The sequence below is a fragment of the Canis lupus genome, chromosome 3 (assembly GCF_003254725.2).
Source record: "Canis lupus dingo isolate Sandy chromosome 3, ASM325472v2, whole genome shotgun sequence".
NCBI classification, from domain to species: domain Eukaryota; kingdom Metazoa; phylum Chordata; class Mammalia; order Carnivora; family Canidae; genus Canis; species Canis lupus.
Window position 1 is genome coordinate 64,508,249 of NC_064245.1, and position 20,734 is coordinate 64,528,982.

At 40.6% G+C, this 20,734-nt stretch overlaps 1 pseudogene; it reads left to right on the forward strand.

Moving 5' to 3' along the window:
* The window catches only part of LOC112653958 (non-POU domain-containing octamer-binding protein-like), a 29,982-nt pseudogene extending 19,209 nt beyond the window's left edge, over positions 1 to 10,773 (forward strand).
* The last annotated feature ends 9,961 nt before the right edge of the window (positions 10,774 to 20,734 follow it).

Consider the following 20,734-nt stretch of genomic DNA (forward strand, 5'->3'; position numbering starts at 1 on the left):
ACTGCTGAGCCACCCAGGCGTCCCTCCATCAGTTCTTTTAAAATTTATTTCATCCCTTGATGATGCCACCAGCCTCTGAATGAGAAAGAACATGAAATGTCCATTAAATGTCATATTCTTAAGCTAATTGTCAGAGCCTCTTTGCTATGAATGACATGATGTCATGTGACCAGAAGTGATCTGCATATCTAAAATATATGACACAGTTTAATCTCAAGTGCTACTCTGGTGTGGCCACAGCGGGCCACATCCACAGGAATGACATCTCCTTACAGGGTTGTTAAAAACCAAGAGATCCCAGAAGAAGCCACATGATGGCAGTAGAAGACAAGTGTGTTCAAGTTGGAGACCTGCCCATGGTCAACCAGAGACCTAGAGATCCTTGTTCACCTTCAACAGAACAATTGCTGACAGCACCCACAGTCCTGATAAGCCACTTCAGTCACCTTGGCATACAGATGGAGCCAGCCCATTGAGTTACTAGCAGGATTAACATCCCCAGTCCAATAATGGGTGCAGGTAATGATGCTGCCACCTGGGCAATGAAGGCTGATCAGCTATATTGCTGTAGTCCATCTCATCCTAGCTTTTACTTTCCCATGGGCATCCACATAGGGTACAGACGATGTTATACTAGCTTGCAGGAGCAGCTTTAGAACACTAAGTTCCACAGAGAGTGTCTAATATATCTATCATTGTCAAATACTAACAAGATTGCTAGTCAGAGCCTAAGAACAGGGGCTAAAAGCCTTTCCTGATAGTTAAGAGTATTGTGTAAGAGAAGGGCAGTTGCTTTGAATTTAGCCTATGGTTGATATGCTTCTACCATAGTAAGTCCTCCAGAGTTGTCATTGGCACTAGAAGGCTGCCGCCACCCAGTGGACTCCATCACCTTTTAGTGATATAGTATATAGGGTGAGCCTTCAGGAAACCAGGCCCAGGAATCATCAGACCTTCCTGGGAGCCATCTCCAGGTAGCCAAAGGCTCCCATGTGAGTAATCAAGAGAAATATAATGAGTCCCTAAAGATGTGACACTTCCCTGTCTCTGGGAGCTGACTTGCTGTTCTGGGATGTTCCATTTCCATTTTTTTTTTTTTAGAAGAAATCTGTTTGCTTTCCCAGGATCTGAGGGGATGGGGACACCTGGACACAGTGATGTCTGTCAGTCATCTGTCCCTAAGCTATTCACTCTCCACAAGTGCCCAGTAGTAGGCCAGCAGCAGTGTGTCAAGTGCAGTGCAGCAGGGAGACATGTGGGCAAGAAGTAGGACCCCGAAGGGGTGACCCTGGGCAGAGGTGCCTTCAGCTACCAGAGGTGCCACTCAGCACATGTCCCTGTGTCAGATCGCTGGATTCCACCAAGGTCCTTGGGGTCTACAGGCCTTAGCTAGGTGGCCTATGGGGCTGCCTCTAGCATACCTGCTATCCAGGTCCCCAGGCACATTTGGCAGATCTTCTGGTCAAGTTGTACACAGGGCTCAACAAATTACCTGGATGAGGCACATACTGTCTCCTATCCCCAAGCAACCCAACTAAGTCTGGGCTTCCCTCTTGGCTTGTGAGGGCTCTAGAGCGTGTAACTTTTCTTTTACTGTCTCAGGAATCAACCTCTGAGCCTCAGTACACAGTCCTCCTGAGAACTGACTGGAGGCTGATCCCTCAGAACCCTATCCCTAAGCTGCTGCCACCTGCTCTTCTGGGAGCTCATCAGCTTGATGTCATCCGTGCAGTTACCCCCTGATGGAGAAAGGCCTGCCCCATTATTGGCCCTGCTCTGGTGGCACAGAATGTAAGCATCCAGGTGCACCTATGGTAGGGCAGTAAATCTGTTTGCAGGTCCAGGTGAGCTTGCAGACAAATGATCTTTGACACTTTGTGCCAAAGAGATTAAACTAAAGGCATTAGCCACACCCAAGACCGAATCCTGCCAAAATACATAATCAATAAAGTTGCAGTTGGAAGTGTGACAAGGCTGGGGTTCTAGAGGTGACAACTGAATTTTGTTCATGATAATCCACTGTGGAAACACCCATTTTGGATTTAAGCAAAAAATGAGTTTCCAATGTTTGGAGTGCCCATGGTTGGAGTTCTATTGTTCTAGCAACTGGCATTACCTGGCTAATACAGTCTGCTGCTTCACAGACTCTAGGACCTTATGAGTGGCAGGTAATCTGTCTGAGCTTTATATAGGAATATCATTAAATATTTATTAAGTTAACTGAATTGATAAATTTAAACTGATGAAATTTAACTACATTATCAAGGTATATATTACTCCTCTCACATTCATGATCCAGAGTATTTGAACATTGGGCCAATTTAAGCCCTGGGACTATTATTGACCTTTTTAACAGCCATCCCACTGTGTGGGGAGAATTTAAGAAATACCTGAGAGATGCATATATTATGGATAGGGTGTAATTGCTTTGTATAAAATGGCTAAGAGAAATGTAAGCATGAGAAATCCCTTGCTGTGTGTCTAGTTGCAAATATACTCAGGTCTCTGAGTTTTAGAATGATTGCAGTGTATAATCAGCTAAAGAAACCCTTTGAAGGACTTCTCTAAAAATTTTAATTCCAGGGGTGTTTGGGTGGCTTAATTGGTTAAGCATCTGAGTCTAGATTATGGATCAGGTCATGATTTCGGGGTTGTGCGATTGAGCCCCACATCAGGCTCCTCACTGCGCAAAGACCCTGCTTGGGATTCTCTCCCTCTCTCTACCCATCTATCCCCAGCTCATGTATGCTCTCTAAGAAAAGACAAAGGTGTAAAATATTAATTACATATAGTTAACACAAAGTGTTAAATTAGTTTCAGATGTACAATATAGTGATTCAACAATTCTATACATTACTCAGTGCTCATCATGATAAGGGAACTCTTAATCTCCATCACCTGTTTTACCCATCCCCCAGCCCCCTCCCCTCTGGTAGCCATCAGTTTGTTCTCTATAGTCAAGAATCTGGGGGTTTTTTTGTTTGTCTTTTTTATTTCCTTTGTTCCTTTGTTTCTTATATTCCATATATGAGTGAAATTCTATGGTATTTATCTCTGACTTATTTCACTTAACATTATCTTCACTAGCTCCACCCATGTTGTTGTAAATGGCAAAATTTCATACTTTTCATACTTATTCATGGCTGAATAATATTCTATCATATATAAATACCACTTTTTTTTTTTAAATACCACTTCTTTATCCATTCATCTATCAATGGACACTCGGGCTGCTTCTATAATTTGGCTATTGTAAATAATGCTGTGCTAAACACAGGTGTGCATATATCCTTTCAAATTAATGTTTTTTGTATTCTTTGGGTAAACACCCAGTAGTGTAATTACTGAATCATATGGTGGCTCTATTTTTAACTTTTTTTTTAAAGAGAGAGAGACAGCATGTGAGCAGGAGAAGAGGAGCAGAGGGGAAGAGAGAGAGAATCTTAAGCAGGCTCCATGCTCAGTGCAGAGCCCAACACAAGGCTTGACCTCATCCTCAGGAATCAAGATTTGGCTGCTTAATAACTGAGCCACCCAAGTGCCCCTCTATTTTTAACTTTTTTTTTTTCCCTTCTGACTTCTTGAGGAATCTCCATACTGTTTTTCAGAGTAGCTGCACCAGCTTGCATTCCCACCAATAGTGTAAGAAGGTTCCCCTTTCTCCACATCCTCTCCAACATTTGTTGTTTCCTGTCTTGTTAATTTTAGACATTCTAACTGGTGTAAAGTAGTATCTCATTATGGTTTTGATTTGTATTTCCCTGATGATAAGTGATATGGAGCATTTTTTCATGTGTCTGTTGGCCATTTATCTTCTCTGAAGAAATGTCTGTTTATGTCTTCTGCTAATTTCTTGACTGGATTATTTGTTTTTTGGGTGTAGAGTTTGATAAGTTCTTTATAGATCTTGGGTACTAGCCCTTTATCTGATATGTCATTTGCAAATATTTTCTCCCCTTCCATAGGTTGCCTTTTAGTTTTGTTGACTGTTTCCTTAGCTGTGCAGAAGCTTTTTCTCTCAATGAAGTCCCAATAGTTCATTTTTGCTTTTGTTTCCTTTGCCTTTAGAGACGACATGTCTTGCAAGAAGTTGCTGTGGCCAAGTTCAAAAAGGTTGTTGCCTGTGTTTTCCTCCAGGATTCTGATGGATTCCTGTATCACATTTAGGTCTTTGATCCATTTTGAGTTTATCTTTGTGTATGGTGTAAGAGAATAGTCTAGTTTCATTCTTCTGCATGTGGCTGTCCAATTTTCCCAGCATCATTCATTGAAGAAAGTCTTTTTTTGTCTTTTTTTCCATTGGATATTCTTTCTTGCTTTATAGAAGATTAGTTGGCCATAGTTGAGAGTATTTTTAACTTTCTGAGGAAACCTCATACTGTTTTCCAGAGTGGCTCCACTAATTTGCATTCCCACCAATAGTGCACAAGGGTTTCTCTTTCTCCACATCTTCACCAACACTTGTTATCTCTTGTGTTTTTAATTATAGCCATTCTGACAGGTTTCTCACTGTGGTTTTGATTTGTATTTCCCTAATGATGGGCGATGTGCATCTTTTCATATGTCTGTTGGTCATCTGTATGTGTTCCTTGGGGGGAATCTCTGTTCATGTCTTCTGTCCATTTTTAAATTGGATTGTGTGGTTTTGTCATATGTTGATTTGTATAAGTTCTTTATCTATTTTGGATACTAACCTTTATTGGACATGTCATTTCCAAATCTCTTCTCCCATTCTTTAGGTTGCCTTTTAGCTTCGTTGATTGTTTCTTTGCTGTGCAGAAGCTTTTTATTTTGAGGCAGTCCTAATAGTGTATTTTTGCTTTTGTTTCCCTTGCTTCAAGAGATCTATGTAAAAAAATATTGTTACCACTGACGTCAGAGAAATTACTACCTGTCCTGTCTTCTAGGATTTTTATGGTTTCAGGTCTCATATCTAGGTGCCTAATCCATTTTGAGGATTAATCTATTTAATTTTTGTGTGTGGTGTAAGAAAGTGATCTATCTTCATTCTTTTGCGTATGGCTATCCAGTTTTTCCATCACCATCTGTTGAAAAGACTCTTTGCCACTGCATATTGTTGCCTCCTTTGTTGAAGATTAATTGACCATATAATCATGGGTTTATTTCTGGACTATTTATTCTGCTCCACTGATCCATGTGTTTATTTTTGTGCTAGTACCACAGGGCTTTGATTTCTACAGTTTGTAGTATAATTTGAAATCTGGAATTGTGATATCTCCAGATTTGATTTTCTTTTTCAAGGTTGCTTTGGCCATTTGAGGTCTTTTGTGGTTCCACATACATTTTAGAATTGTTTTGTCTAGTTCTGTGAAAAATGCTATTGGTATTTTGATAGGGATTGAATTAAATCTGTAGATGCTTTGGGTAGTTAAATATTCTAACGATATCTGTTCTTCCAATACATGAGCATAGATTACCTTTCCATTTGTTTTGTGTTGTCTTCAATTTCTTTTACCATTATCAAGTGGGATTTATTCCCAGGATGCAAAGGTGGTTCAATATTTGCAAATCAATCAACATGATACATCACATCAAGAGAAAGAATAGAAGCCATATGATCATTCTAATAGATGCAGAAAAAGCATTTGACAGAGTACAACACCAATTCATGATAAAAACCCTCAACAAGGTAGGTTTAGAGGGAACATACCTCAATATAATAATGAACATAAATGAAAATCCCACAGCTAACATCATACTCAATGGCGGCAACTGGAATATTTTCCCCTAAGGTCAGGAACAATACAAGGATGTCCATTCTTGCCAGTTTTATTCAATATAGTACTGGAAGTTCTAGCCACAGCAGTCAGACAAGAAAAGAGAATAAAGGGCATCCAAATTGATAAGGAAGAAATGAAGCTTTCATTATTTGCAGATGATATAATACTATATATGAAGGACTTTTTCTTGACTGTAGAACTCAAGTTTGATCCTGGTTGCAGCTGGTAGGTCTTGTGACTAGAGCATTAGTAGTATATTTTTTTTATTTCCCCTTGAAGTCATATATCTATCAATACTTAGAAAATAGAGTTGGAAAAGACTTCATACTTATTACAGATACTGACCAGGTTTTTTTTTTCCTTTCTACTTCTGTTTTGCTAATAGGTTTTATTTATTTTTTTATTGAAATATTATTGATACACAATATTAGTTTTAGGTGTACAACATAAAGATTTCATAATCATGTACAAAATGTTCAACACACTAAGTGTAGTTACCATCTGCAAACATAGTCATTACAATCTTATTGTCTATATTTCCTATGCTGTCATGTTCATTCCTGTGATCTATTTATTTTATAACTGACGTCTATACCTCTTAATCTCCTACACTTGTTTTGCCTATCTCCCCTTCCCTTCCCTTTGGCAACCATACAAGTTCGCTCTCTGTATTTATGAGTCTGTTTTGTTTGTTTATTTGCTCATTTGTTTTGTTCTTTAGGTTCTACATATAAATGAAATTATAAGGCATTTGTTTTTCTCTGACTTATTTCATTTATCATTATATCCTCTAGATCCATCCATGTTACTGCAAATGGAACAATTTCTTTCTTCTTTATTGCCAAGTATTATTCTATTGTGTATCTATATACCATACTTTCTTTACCCATTCATCTATCAATGAAAACTTTGATTGCTTCCATATCTTGATTATGTAGATAATACTGCAATAAACATAAGGGTGTATATATCTTTTCAAATTAGTGTTTTTGTTTTCTTTGTGTAAATACCTGATAGTGGAATTATTGGGTTCATGGAATTTCTAATTTTAATTTTTTGAGGAATCTCCATAGTGGCTGCACCAATTTACATTCCCACTAAGCAGTGTTCAGAGGTTCCCTTTTCTCCACATACTTGCCAATGCTTGTTATTTTTTGTCTTCTGTGTTGAATAAAAGTAGTGAAAGGGGACAGTCTCATCTTGTTCCCGATCTTAGAGGAAAAGATTTCAGTTTTCCACCATTGAGTACGACGTTAGCTATGAGTTTGTAATATATGGCCTTTATTATGTTAAGTATGTTCCCTCTATAGCCATTTGCTGAGAATTTTTTTCATGAATGGATGTTGAATTTTGTCAAATACTTTTTTTGCACATTTTGAGGTGGTTATGTGATTTTTATCCTTCATTTTGCTAATGTGTTGTATCATATGATTGCACTGTGGATATTGAACCCTCCTTGCATCCCTGCAATAAGCCCCACTTGATCATGGTGAATGATTCTTTTACTATATTTTTGAATTTTGTTTTGTTTTGTTTTTGTTTAAAAGGCTTAAAACATATTTTAATAAGTTGATGTCACCTTAGCCTTATGGTCCAAAGCCTTCCTCAGTATGTTTCCAATGAACTGCTGGAGGAAGCCTTTTCTGTGTGTAGCCAGGTGGAGAGGGCTGTAGTCATCGTGGATGATCGAGGAAGGCCCTCAGAAAAAGGCATTGTTGAATTCTCAAGGAAGCCGGCTACTCGGAAAGTTCTGGACAGGTGCAGTGAAGGCTCCTTCCTGTAACCACATTTCCTCCACCTGTGACTGTGGAGCCCATGGACCAGTTGGATGATGAAGAGGGACTTCCAGAGAAACTGGTTGTAAAGAATCAGCAATTTCACAAGGAGCGAGAGCAACCCCCCAGATGTGCACAGCCTGGCTCCTTTGAGTATGAGTATGCCATGCGCCGGAAGGCACTGATTGAGATGGAGAAGCAGCAGCAGGACCAAGTGGACCGCAACACCAAGGAAGCTCTTGAGAAGCCGGAGATGGAGATGGAGGCTGCTCACCATGAGCACCAGGTCATGCTAATGAGATAGGATTTGATGAGGCGTCAAGAAGAACTTAGGAAGATAGAAGAGCTGCACAACCAAGAAGTGCAAAAACGAAAGCAACTGGAGCTCAGGCAGGAGGAGAAGTGCAAGGGCTGAAAGGAAGAGATAAGGTGGCAACAGGAAGAAATGATGCGGCAACAGCAGGAAGGATTCAAGGGAACATTCCCTGATGCGAGAAAACAGGAGATAGGGATGGGCCAGATGGCTATGGGAGGTGCTGTGGGCATAAACAATAGAGGTGTCATGTCCCCTGCTCCAGTGCCAGCTGGTACCCCAGCTCCTCCAGAACCTGCCACTATGATGCCAGATGGAACCTTGGGATTGTCCCCACCAACAACTGAATGCTTTGGCCAGGCTGCTATTTTTTTTTTTAAGATTTTATGTATTTATTCATGAGAGACACACAGAGAGAGAGAGAGAGGCAGAGGGAGAAGCAGGCCCCGTGCAGAAAGCCCAAGTGGGACTCGATCCCGGGACTCCAGGATCATGCCCTGGGCTGAAGGCAGGCGCTAAACCGCTGAGCCACCCAGGGATCCCCAGGCTGCTATTTGTGAATTTTTTCAGTTAATAATTTATTGAGGATTTTTGCATCTATACTTATCAGGGATATTAATCTGTAATTTTCCTTTTTGTCATATTTTTGCCTTATTTTGGTATCAGGGTAATGCTTGCCTTCTAGAATGAATTTGGAAGCATTTCTCCTAATTTTTGGAATAATATGAGTGGGATAGGTATTACCTCTTTTTTAAATGTTTGGTGAGGATCCCTGGGTGGCGCAGCAGTTTGGCGCTTGCCCTTTGGCCCAGGGCGCCATCCTGGAGACCCGGGATCGAATCCCACGGGCTCCCGGTGCATGGAGCCTGCTTCTCCCTCTGCCTGTGTCTCTGCCTCTCTCTCTCTCTCTCTCTCTCTCTCTCTGTGTGACTATCATAAATGAAAAATAAATAAAAAAAAATAAATGTTTGGTGGGATGCCTAGATGACTCAGCAGTTGAGCATCTGCTTTTTGCTCAGAGAGTGATCGCGGGTCCAGGGATCAAGTCCCACATTGGGCTCCTTGCAAGGAGCCTGGAGCCTGCTTCTCCCTCTGTCTATGTCTCTGCCTCTCTCTCTCTCTGTGTCTCCCATGAATAAATAAATAAAATCTTTTTAAAAAATTAAATGTTTGGTAAAATTCACCTGCAAAGCCATCTGGTCCTTGACTTTTGTTTATTGGGTGTTTTTTGATTACTGATTCACTTTCATTACAAGTAGTCAATTTATTTGCTTTTATCTTTTTTTTTCCTGTTTCAACTTTGGAATACTGTATATTTCTAGGAATTAATCCATTTCTTCCAGATTTTCTAATTTGTTGACGTATGATTTTTCGTAGTAGTCTCATAATCATTTGTATTTCTGTGGTGATGATTGTAACTTCTCTTCATTTGTGATTTTATTTGTTTGAGTCTTCTCTATTTTTCCTGATGAGCCTGGCTAAAGGTTTATCAATGTGTTTGTCTTTGCAAAGAGCCAGCTTTTAGTTTCATTGATCTTTTCTATTTTTTTTTTGTCTCTAGTTTTATTTCCACTCTGATTTTTATTATTTTCTTTCTTCTACTAACTTTAGGCTTTGTTCCTTTTCTAGTTCCTTTAGATGTAAGATTAGATTGTTTATTTGAGATTTTTTTATTTGTTTCTTGAGGTAGGCCTGTGTGCTATAAACTTCCCTCTTAGAACTATTTTTGGTGTATCCTGAAGACTTTGAATCATTGTATTTCCATTTTCAGTTTTCTCAAAATATTTTCTTATTTCTTCTTTGACTTCTCCATTGATCCATTGATTGTTTAGTTAGTATGTTATTTAGCTTCCATGTCCTTGTGGGTTTTGAGACTTTTAATTGTAATTGATTTCAAATTTAATACTGTTGTGGTTGGAGAAGATGCTTGATATTGTATCAATCTTCATAAATTTATTGAGATAATTTTGTTGCTAATACATGATCTATCTTGAAGGATCTTCCATGGGCACTTGAAAAGAATGTGTATTCTGCTGTTTATAAAGGGAATATTCTGTATATATCTGGTAAATCCATATGGTCTAGTGTGTCATTCAAAGTTGCTATTTCCCTATTGATTTCCTGTCTGAATGATTTATCCATTGATTTAAGGGGGATGTTAAAATCTGCTTCTATTATGACTGCCAATTTCTTTGTTTATGTTTGTTAATATTTGCTTTATATATTTTGGTTCTCTTATGTTGAGCACATATTTACAATTGTTTTATTCTCTTGTTGAACTGATCTTTTTAACATTACATAATGCTCTGCTTTGTCTCTTATTATAGTTTTTGTCTTAAAGTCTATTTTGTCTGATATAGGTACTGCTACCTCAGCCTTTTATTCATTGTATGGAATGTCTTTTTTCCATCCCTTTGTCTTCAGTCTATGAGTCTTTACATCTGAAATGAGTCTCTTATAGCTAACATAAATATGTTTTTTAAAAATCCATTTAGTCACCCTGTGTCTTTTTTTTTTTTTGGAGCACTTAGTCCGTTTACATTTAAAGTAATTATTGGGGATCCCTGGGTGGCTCAGCGGTTGGCGCCTGCCTTCGGCCCAGGGCATGATCCTGGAGTCCTGGGATCGAGTCCCACGTCAGGCTCCTGCGTGGAGCCTGCTTCTCCCTCTGCCTGTGTCTCTGCCTCTCTCTCTCTTTCTGTGTGTGTGTGTGTCTCTCCTGAATAAATGAATAAAATCTTTAAAAAAATAACAATAAAATAATTATTGAGGGGTGGGCACTTGTTGCTGTTAACTGTGTTCTAATTGTTTTTATAGTTTTTCTTTGTTCCTTTCTTCTTCCCTCACTCTCTTCCCTAATAATTTAATGTCTCCTTTTAGTGTTGTGCTTGGATTCCTTTCTCTTTACTTTTTCATGTATCCGTTATAGGTTTTTGGTTTGTGACTACCATGAAGTCCATATATAACATCAAATTATACAGCAGTCCATATTAAACTGATAGTTGATTAAGTTTGATACCATTCTAAAAACACTACATTTTTATGTGTGTATATGTTTATGCTCCATGTTTTATGTGTATGCTGTCATATTTATATCTTTTTATTTTCTGTATCCCTTGACTAGTTTTTGTAGATATAATTAACTTTACTACCTTTGTCTTTTAAATTTACACTAGCTTTCAGAATGATTGATATGCTACATATATTCTGTTTTGATTTTACCTGTTTTTTCTTTCATAATTTTCTCACTTCCAGTTATGATCTTTTCTTTTTCCACCTAAAGAAGTCCTTTAAATATTCCTTGTAGAGACAATTTAGTAGTGATGAGATCCTTTAACTTTTGTTTGGGAAACCCTATCACTCCTTCAATTCTGAATGATAAGCTTGTCAGGTAGAGTATTTTTAGTTGTAGTTTTTTTCCTTTCAGTGCTTTGAATATATCATGCCAGTGGCTTTTGGCCTGCAAAGTTTCTGCTGAAAGACCAGCTGATGGCCTTAAGGGGTTTCCTTTGTACATAACTGTTATTTCTTGCTGCTTTTAAGATTCTCTCCTTGTATTAAATTTTGCCATTTTAATTTTTATGTAATTTGGTGTGGACTCCTTGGGTTTTCTTGTTTGGGAGTCTCTGTGTATCCTAGACCTAAATGTTTATTTCCTTCCCTAGGGGAGGGAAGTTTTCACCTATTTCTTTGAATAACTTTTCAGCCCTCTCTTCTCTTTTTCTCTCTTCTACAATCTCTATATTGTTAATGTTATTACTCTTGATGTTGTATCGGAGGTCCCTTAATCTATCTTCATTTGTCATTTCTCTTTTCTTTTTCTTTTTTCTTTTCTTTTCCTCTTTTTTTCCTGTTCAGCTCTGTTGCTTTCCACTACCCTGTCTTCCAGATCACTGAACCATTCTTCTGTATCCTCTATTCTGTTATTGATTCCCCCTAGCTTATCTTTCATTTCAGTTATTATATTCTTCAGATTTGACTGGTTCTTTTTCATATTTTCTATCTCTTTGCTAAAGTGCTCACTGAGTGTATCCATTCTTTTCTCAAGTCCAGTAAGTATCTTTAGTACTAATACTTTGAACTTTTTATTGGGTAGACTATTTACATTCATTTCATTGAGCTCTTTCTCTAGGGTTTTATCTTGTTCTTTCATTTGGATGATAATTCTCTGTCTCTGCATTTTGTCTGGCTCTCTGTGTTTTTGCTATTTATTAGATAGATAAGCTATGTCTCCTGGTCTTAAAAGTTGTGGTTTTGTGTCAAAAGTGTTCTGTGGTACCAAGTAGCACAATCTCACCCTGATCACCAGAACAAGGCACATACCCACCTGTTGTGGCTGGACCACAACTACCAGAGATGTGCTGATGTGCAAGGCTCTCCTCAGTCTGGCTGTCAGCAATGACCAGCCATGACTACCCTGAGTGCACTGGTGGGAGAGCTAACCCCTGGCACAGTTGGATGAGGCTGACTGTAGCTACTGAAGGCATGCTAGTGGGTGGGATAGCTCTAGACACAGCTGAGGAAGAAGCCCAGCTGTAGCAAATAGTGACCAGGTTTATGTGAAGGCATATCACCACCCATCTCCACCTTTTTAATTACTCAGCCTCCACCCTAAACCTCCCAGGAAACCTTGTTCCCTTTCTACCTCTCCTTCCTCTCAAGGCCCTCTCTGTGCCTGGAGCAACACCAGGCCAGGCTGCAAGCTCAAGTCTTACCAGGATTTCTCCTCATGGATTTTTCCAGAATCTTGTACTCAGGTGGTGTCAAACTTGGTTTGGAGTTATGATGTCATTTTTCATCTTTTTGTATCAAAGCAGAAAGAAGGCTATACCTGGAACATAAAATCTAGTGCATCTGAGAGAAATGAGTTCTGGGATTTTAGGGAAGTCACTTAGGTCAGTTGCTTCATCATTAATTCAGTTTAAAATAATAGCCACTCCTGATAATGTTGTGATAAAGGTCTAATATAATAAGGTACAGTGAAAGCTTTAACAATGATATAGAGCTGTGTGGAAGTGCAGTATGATCATCAATCAAGAAAAAAGAGGTTGAAATATTCAAGGGGAAGAAAAAGTTATTGATATCCCAATCTCCCTTCCTAGGACATGGTCAACACATGGCTGTGATATGGAGTCACCAATGCTCCTGAAGACTGGCAACATGAATCCTCCAATCACACCAAGGAAGCATCAGCCAGTATCAGCCTGCCAGAAGCCTTAACCATGATAATCTGTTATAGAAGTTGGTTAAAACAGGTTTAAATCTAAGACAAGATAAATCATTGAATTCTTTCAGATGGTTGCTTTGAAGAGAAACTAGGAAGGTTTAATGACTCTTTTCTGCTCTTAGATAATCTGAGGTTGACAGAAAAGGGCATCGTTATTAAATTCATCCTGCCACACACACACACTCCACCCCCCAGAGACTGAAGCCCTATTGTCTTTCCCTCCCCGATGTCACACTCAGGTGACACTGTCACTCTCAGAGCTTGAATCTCCTATTTGAAACTGTATAAGGTCTAAGGGTAAACTTGGATGGGCTAGTGATGAACTACTGGTACCTTCACCTCCTCCCCACCCCAGAGTGGAGTTTCCAAGCCTTTCTATGTGAGGTGGCAGCCTGTGTGATCTCAGAGTTTTCAAATCACTGGTCCCAATGCTCCAGAGAAGAGGCTGTTGGATGGGAGGAGTGGAGATGGTGTGGGGTTTGAGGCAGGTGTGGCAAGGGTACAGGAGACTTACTGATAGTGTTGTCAATAGATGCACAACTCATACTCAAATGATAGCAGAGAGCATTGTGGTTAATCAAATGCAAATAGATCACCACATTTCCATTGCCTTTGTGGCACCTTTTGATGGCAGCCTAAGGTAAGTGCACAGATTTTTTTTAGAGTTTCCATGACCTGTTTCAGGGCCCTGGCTTCACCAGTCACTAGCTGTCTATGCTCTTTCGTTTCTTCTTCTTCTCATATGGATAAAACTAGTATCTAACTGCTAAGCAGGGACTGAGTGAGCTCATCACACAAGCTGTGTGCAGCAATAGCTCATGTTATAGTTTCTGTCACCCTCACCACAGTGTTGCTCAAGCACTTTTAGGAAATGTGTGAGTGCTGTGGTGGGGACATCTGCTCAGGCTGAATCTAGAATGCCCTCCTGCCTACTTCTTCATCTACCTTATCCATAACTTCCTTCCAGTGAAGGCTTGAAACCTACAGAGCTGGGAAGAGCTCTCCATTCTTTGAGAACACTTGTTCCTTTTGTAAATCCAACCACATGTTTTAGGTCCTGAGCTGTTCAGCCCAGAATCTGGATCTCTGCCAGGGCGGAAGAGTCCAATGGCAGGAACGTGACTCAAGCTCAACTTATCAAAGTCTCCACCTGAGATTTCCACACTGCAGCTCTGCTGACACCCATGTTTCCAACCACGTGGAGAAAAGCAGAGAGAGAAAACAAAGCACACATGCAGAGAAAACTGAGATGCAATGTGAGAACAAAGCTTCAGTTCCCAATTCTGTGTGTCTAGGCAATTGTATTAATTACACATTTTATGTTTTGTATTGTATGATATTTTAACATCTTGAAGGACCTACAGGCTAAGGAAGAAAATGTCCCACCCAGGGCTAGCTGATTCCTAGTGATAATCACTAGGGACACACCTCTTGTATGCAAGCCAACCGTCTCCTTTGTTAACTGTAACACACCAAGTCAATATTAAGTCAACCCATAGCTGTATACCAGACAGCCAGCCATTCTGTTCCAAGCCTTACAGAATTGCTCACTCTGACCTATCCTAAGCTATTTAATCTGCCTTGCCTTCGTGTTATGTTGAAATTTCCAAAGGAAAGTACCTTCCTTCTCAAATACCTGCAATAAGGGCTAGGGGTTGGCTTTCTCTTCCCTCCTGCTCCTGCCTCCTGACCAAAGCCAGGTGCTTCCCCTGTGGCCTCTGTGTCATACTGTGTCCCCTTCTTTTGGGAAATATTAGTAATACATTCTTCTTTTAATGGCATTATTCTCTCCATGTTGTCACCCAATCACCTCCATACATTAAGTACCAGGGGTACGTTTTGAGACAAGTAGTACAGCGAATGGATGGCTCAGTTTTTGGCTGAAGACCAAGCCGTTAGAGGTTTTTGGCTCACTGATTGACTCTACTACATAACTGGCTCTGCCTAAGTGGCACTACTCGCTCTGGGTGTTATGCTTAATTGCCACTGCCTTGGACTTTGTCCTTCTATATTTTTCTAACCTAAATTGTGGCAAGAGATCCTCCCAGATTCTTGCTTAGCATGGCAAAGGGGTATGAGAGATCTCCAAGGAGAGGTCAAAGAGGCTTCCGGAGCTAATTGGCACAGCAAAGGCTTCCTGAAGAGAGTAAGAAGCAGGGTGTGGTTTCTCACAGAGTGTTCTGATGGTGCTGAGACTGACCATCTCACCTGGTAGCACCATTAGACCACCACCAACAGAGGCCACCACAGAAGGCATAAAAGCTGAGCCCAGGGGTACTCCCAACATGTAACAAATGTCTTAATCTTGTGGACAAACAAGTCCCCTCCAATAGCCCATCAGAAACTGACATTGATGATTGGTCCGCTGGGTATTGTTGCTTTCTGAAGATTCCCCTTTGTTTCCAAATCTGAACAAGCTCATTTCTCTTGGTCAGTAGCTAGGTGTAGGGCTCCTTCTCCATGGAAAAGCATGGTTGCCAAAACTTTGAGTGTTGCTTAAAGGCAAATCTCTTCGCTGTTGCTTGTTTTGCTGATCCTATGATTCACCTCTTGACCTGGTGTGATAAAAGGGATCACATCCTTGCAGCCTGATGGCTCAGTATTTAATGAAAAAGGAGAAGAGAAAGAGCATTTGGTTCTGCTCTTCCTAAAATACCTTGGAAGGGGTTTATCACTTTATACGCATTTGTGAACCTCCTGGCCAATGTATTTGGGTACCCTTGAATATTCCTGCTTACCAACATGCTAAGAGCATCTTCTTAAAACTAAATTGTTGAGGGATGGGTGGTTCAGTTGTTGAATGTCTGCCTTTAGCTCAAGGCGTGATCCCAGACTCCCTGGGCTGAGTCCCAAATCGGGCTCTCCGCATGGAGCCTGCTTCTCCTCCATCTACCTATGTCTCTGCCTCTCTCTCTCTCTCTCTCTCTCTGTCTCTCATGAATAATTAAATAAAATGTTTAAAACCAAAAAGCAAGCGATGCCTGGGTGGCTCAGTGGTTGAGTGTCTGCCTTTGGCTCTGGTCATGATCCTGGGGTCCTGGGATGGAGTCCTGCATTGGGCTCCCCACAGGGAGCCCGCTTCTCCCTCTGCCTATGTCTCTGCCCCTCTGTGTCTCTCATGAATAAATAAATAAAATATATTTTTAATATAAATAAAAAACAAAACTAAACTAACTTAAATTGCTGAAATTCAGGATGCTGACACCACAGGTCCTAGCCCCTCTGAGGTTGGCTGGGACCCCCAGAAAGGGAGGCTGCCACTCCCAACCGAGGCCATTGGAGACCACCAAGAGCTTATCAGATAAATACTCAAAGGGGGAAAAAATGGTCCCACAGACAAGAGGAAAAAAAAATGAAGACAATTTTAGCCATCTGGAGATATGTCATTCTAAAAGATGTTGTTTAAGAAGGGAAAAAAGGGGAGGTAGAAGGAAGGGGACTGTTTGAGCTGCAGACACAGCTCCATGGGGAGAAGCTTCTGCCAATAGAGTCGCCAGCCCCTTTCTGTCCCCTCTTTTCCTCCCACCAGTCAGAGAAAGAATCTGAACACTGTGACTTTAAGCAGCTAAAAGTTTAAACAGAAGAAAAAAAAATCCTTAAATATAGGAAGAGGAAGGGAAAACGTCATTAAATAAATTATATATATAATTATGTACTGGTTCGATATGATTTCAAACCCACTTGTTCACGACAAAGACAGAAAAGTGAAGTTGTTTTCAGAAGTAAAGTTGTTTTGGTATAAGAGTAAAGTAAGTTGTGTGTAAGCAACTTCTTGCAAGACATGTCATGATCTCATCCATTGTCCTTGATAAGAACTCAGTTGCTCAGCTGGTGAGGAGCTCCACTGGGGACTTAGCAAGAAAAACATGATGAAGCAATTGTGGCAAGAGGACATTTTGTCTGAACACCAAGAGTTTGCAAGGACAATCTGACAGTTTTCCATCTGGCAAGGCTACACTTTGCTGATCTGAAAGAGCTCTCCAAAGACTTGGGGCCATTAGGTCCTGCCACAGTAAAGGCCACTTTACCTGAAGTAGCAAAAGCTTTGCAGTCACCTGGCTCCAAGAAGACCTCTTGCCTGTCCACACCCAGCACCACTGTTCCCCAGCAACGTGCTCTAGCAACTGGAGACTTTTTACTTTGCACTGGCAGTTGGACTTCTCTCCCTAATACCAACTCATATAAAGGTACTCTTCAGCTAATTTGGACTTTATCCCTTTCATCTCCCTTGCCTGACATGGCAATGTGATTATCTATCATTGACTTGGAGTATGTGATTTCTTTACTGGCTTATTAAAAAACATTATCCTTTATGCTTATTGGCTTATGGAATTCCTAGATGATGGGAATCTTGAGTTAAATCATTGGCAAAGACAACTCATCTCTGGCCTAATCAAAGGGCTTAGCGAGGTTAACAGTTTAAACTGTGATATTCTTTTTAGAAGGCTAAGAATGAGAGTGAAACACCTATAGTCTCTAAGCAGGAGGCGTGTGCTGTTTATGGATGAGGCTTCCCTGGGGTGTGACCCCCAGGGCCGATCTCCATCCTTTTACAGTCTCAGAGACCCCAAGGTCACCAATGGTAACCAAAGGGCTGGTTCAGAGCACTGGATTGCCAGTCCTCTGTGCACTCTCCAGGTAAACCTTATACAAAGCAGGGAATCCTTTAAATGAACTCATTCTTCGGAGCTCTCTTGCTTGAGCTCTCATTGCTTGATGAGGTAAATTCTCTTGCGTTCCTAGCTCCATTGTGCCTTATCAGGCCAATTATAAACCAATTTCAATTATGTTTCCTTACCTTACTCTTGACACTTTTTCTGTTCATATAACCTGAGGTCCCATCTGCAAGCATGGCCCTACTGAGAGGTGCAGACCCTAAGATTTAGCATCATTATAATTCCATATTTTTGTTGTTGGAGCAAGGAAGCCTCAACTATATGACCCCTTAAGTCCCAGCCACTAATGCAACCAGTTGAAGAACTGGCTGGGAATTTGTAATTCCCTCCTTAATGCCCAAAGTATTCCAAGGATGTAAATACCCAGGAAACATCAGGCTGCCTCCAACTTGTCATATAAAGAGATTGCTCTAATCCTGCTTGCCAATAATTTTGATTTTAATTCCTGGCTGTGATTAAACCTAAATTATAACTCACAGAAAAACATACGTCTTACCAGGCGACAAAAATGAGGACAGGATTCCCCTCCTGGCCTAAGTTCTCACAAAAGACCTCTTTAGTGGAAAAAGCCTTGTACCTACATAGACAACACACTTCCTGAAATGAATCCCTGATTAAAAGGGCATATTGATCAGCAGAGATTGGAAGAGCCCTACTATAAAGCAAAGTTCCTGAGGCAGGAGAAAGCCATTTAAGAAAAGCCAAAGAACAGAAAGCAGAACTGGGTAGGGTTAGGCCAACATTCCCTTCTTTTGAGCAAGAGGGATTGACAAAACCTTTTTCCAGAAGCCTATCACCTGAGTCTTAAGATCTGTGGCCAAGCTATTCACCTTTAACTGGCCAATAGGTGCTTGATTTGGCTGTTTATCAAAAGAAGAGGTTATCCAAGGGAATGATGTCTTCTAGGAAAGAAAGGAAAGGAGTTCACTTTTACCCACCCTTTGGTGGGAGTGATCCCAGATTTGGGCACCAAATGAAGCAGAAGAGCTAGGTTCTTGTCTCACAGAGTCGAAGAATGAATCTTGCGGACACAAGAAAGTGTGAGCAAAGTGATAGAAGTTTATTAAGCCAGGATATAGAAAAGGCTCTCAGGAGTGAGAAAAGGCTCTCGGGGTTGCCAACATGGGTCTTCACTGACAGTCTTTTATTTAGAGCTGACCACGGAGCTTGTGGCCTTGTCATTCTTGTGATGTCTTGGTTTGAGTAAGGACTGGTGATACCATCTTTAATGGCTTCCTTTTGGATCAGATTATTTTTTGTTAGTCATAGGTGACTGTCCTAAAAAAAATATCTTTTCCACCCATATCTAGGGCAGGGTTATCTGGTTTGTTTCTTTATCCCTAGTTTCCTTGCATCTCAGCATTTTTGGGACTTTCTTTTGTGAGCCTGATTCCATGCCCCCCTACCTATTTCTCCCTCTCCCTATGTAGTCCTGCCTGTCCCTTACTCAGAAACCAAGTGTCAGATGCTCAACCTACTAAACTACCCAGGTGCCCCATGGCAGATAGGATCTTAATGGCCTCTACCTTTCACTGGGAACACAGGGTCAACATTACACTGGTGACATCCTCCTCTAAGGAGAATCATTTGACACACTCATTATGGACATACAACTCCAACATCCTTTAGTTCTTTTTGGAATCTGGTGGCAACATATCCTTCATTTACAAATTTTACTTCCAAATCAAAGTCAACAGGTACTCTCATTCGTGCCCTCAGAGATTCCTCCCCACTGAGGCTTAGGCTACCTTTTCTGCCTCTTGGAGTTCCTGGACCACTTTTGAAGGCTGTAAGTTGGCCAAGGGCTATTATGCAAGAAGTTGCCTCTTTCAGCTTCATGTTATATATCATTAAAACAACAAATGACTTGCTGCCTCCTGAGGTCTTCCAGAAATAGAGGCTCCCACAGGCCTTCAGCCCATGTACCTCCAAATCCAACTGCCCATTATGGTTTGGGTCATGGAAACAGTACTCCACAGGCTATACACAGCTACTAAATCCTCCTTAAGAAAGGATGGAGCTAAACGTGAGCCCTCTGGTATGTTTCACATGAAGAAGTAGGTGACTTCTCTTCTTCTCACTCCTTCACCAGATGTCTTTGTAATGGAGGAGGTGGCCCCTCCCACAGACTCCTTGGCTACCCGAGAAGCCCCTTGAGATTAACTGAGTGAACGGCAATGAATATTCATAGGCTATGCACAAGATACCACTGACCATCAGATGTCACGTTATATGTCCCCACCCAGATCACCCCAGCTTTCCCTCCAATACAGCAATTATTCCTATATTGTCATAACTGATATCCTTGTCTTTCCCCCTATTGTTTGACATCTTTTCAATGAAAAGGATCATGAGTGTCATTCTTATGTGCATTTGAGTCAATGACAGAGAAACCCTGGGACATTCAGAGCTTCATGAGTGCTCTTTGGGTGAATAGAAGAATGAGTAATTGACAGAATGAGTGAATGATTGGTTGGCAGAATGAAGGATGTCTGGTTAGAGGTCAGCTCTGTTCTTCCTAGAGCCAAATAGTGTCAGTACGTAAGAGTGTTTTGTTCCCTGGGCATGTGTGCCATTTGCCCCAGGTGCCTCACAGGCCTTTTCAGAGCCATTTTCTGATGTCTTTCATCTAAATATTTTTACCTTTTCACATAACAGAGCTGCAATTCATTTACCTATGTGCATGGTGACTCACAGTGGTAACAGAGAGAAAGGGCAGCTTGTCTTCTTTCCAGGATGGCAACTGGCACTCTTTGTAACAAACATAGGTTAGGGACTGAAAATTCAAAAGAGAATCTCTGGACCTTCTTCTGCTGAAGATACTGACGTGGAAGTGTGCATACATGTTCATACCATATGTGATGTATGCCTGTGTATGTGTGTATAGGTGCACAGCCATCTGTGTACTTTGGGAATTTTATCCAAAAGGATTAGACTTCTTTGTAAGATGTTTAAGATGTGTTAGAGTGATTTTCTTTTTTTTAAAAAAAGGTATGAAGAAC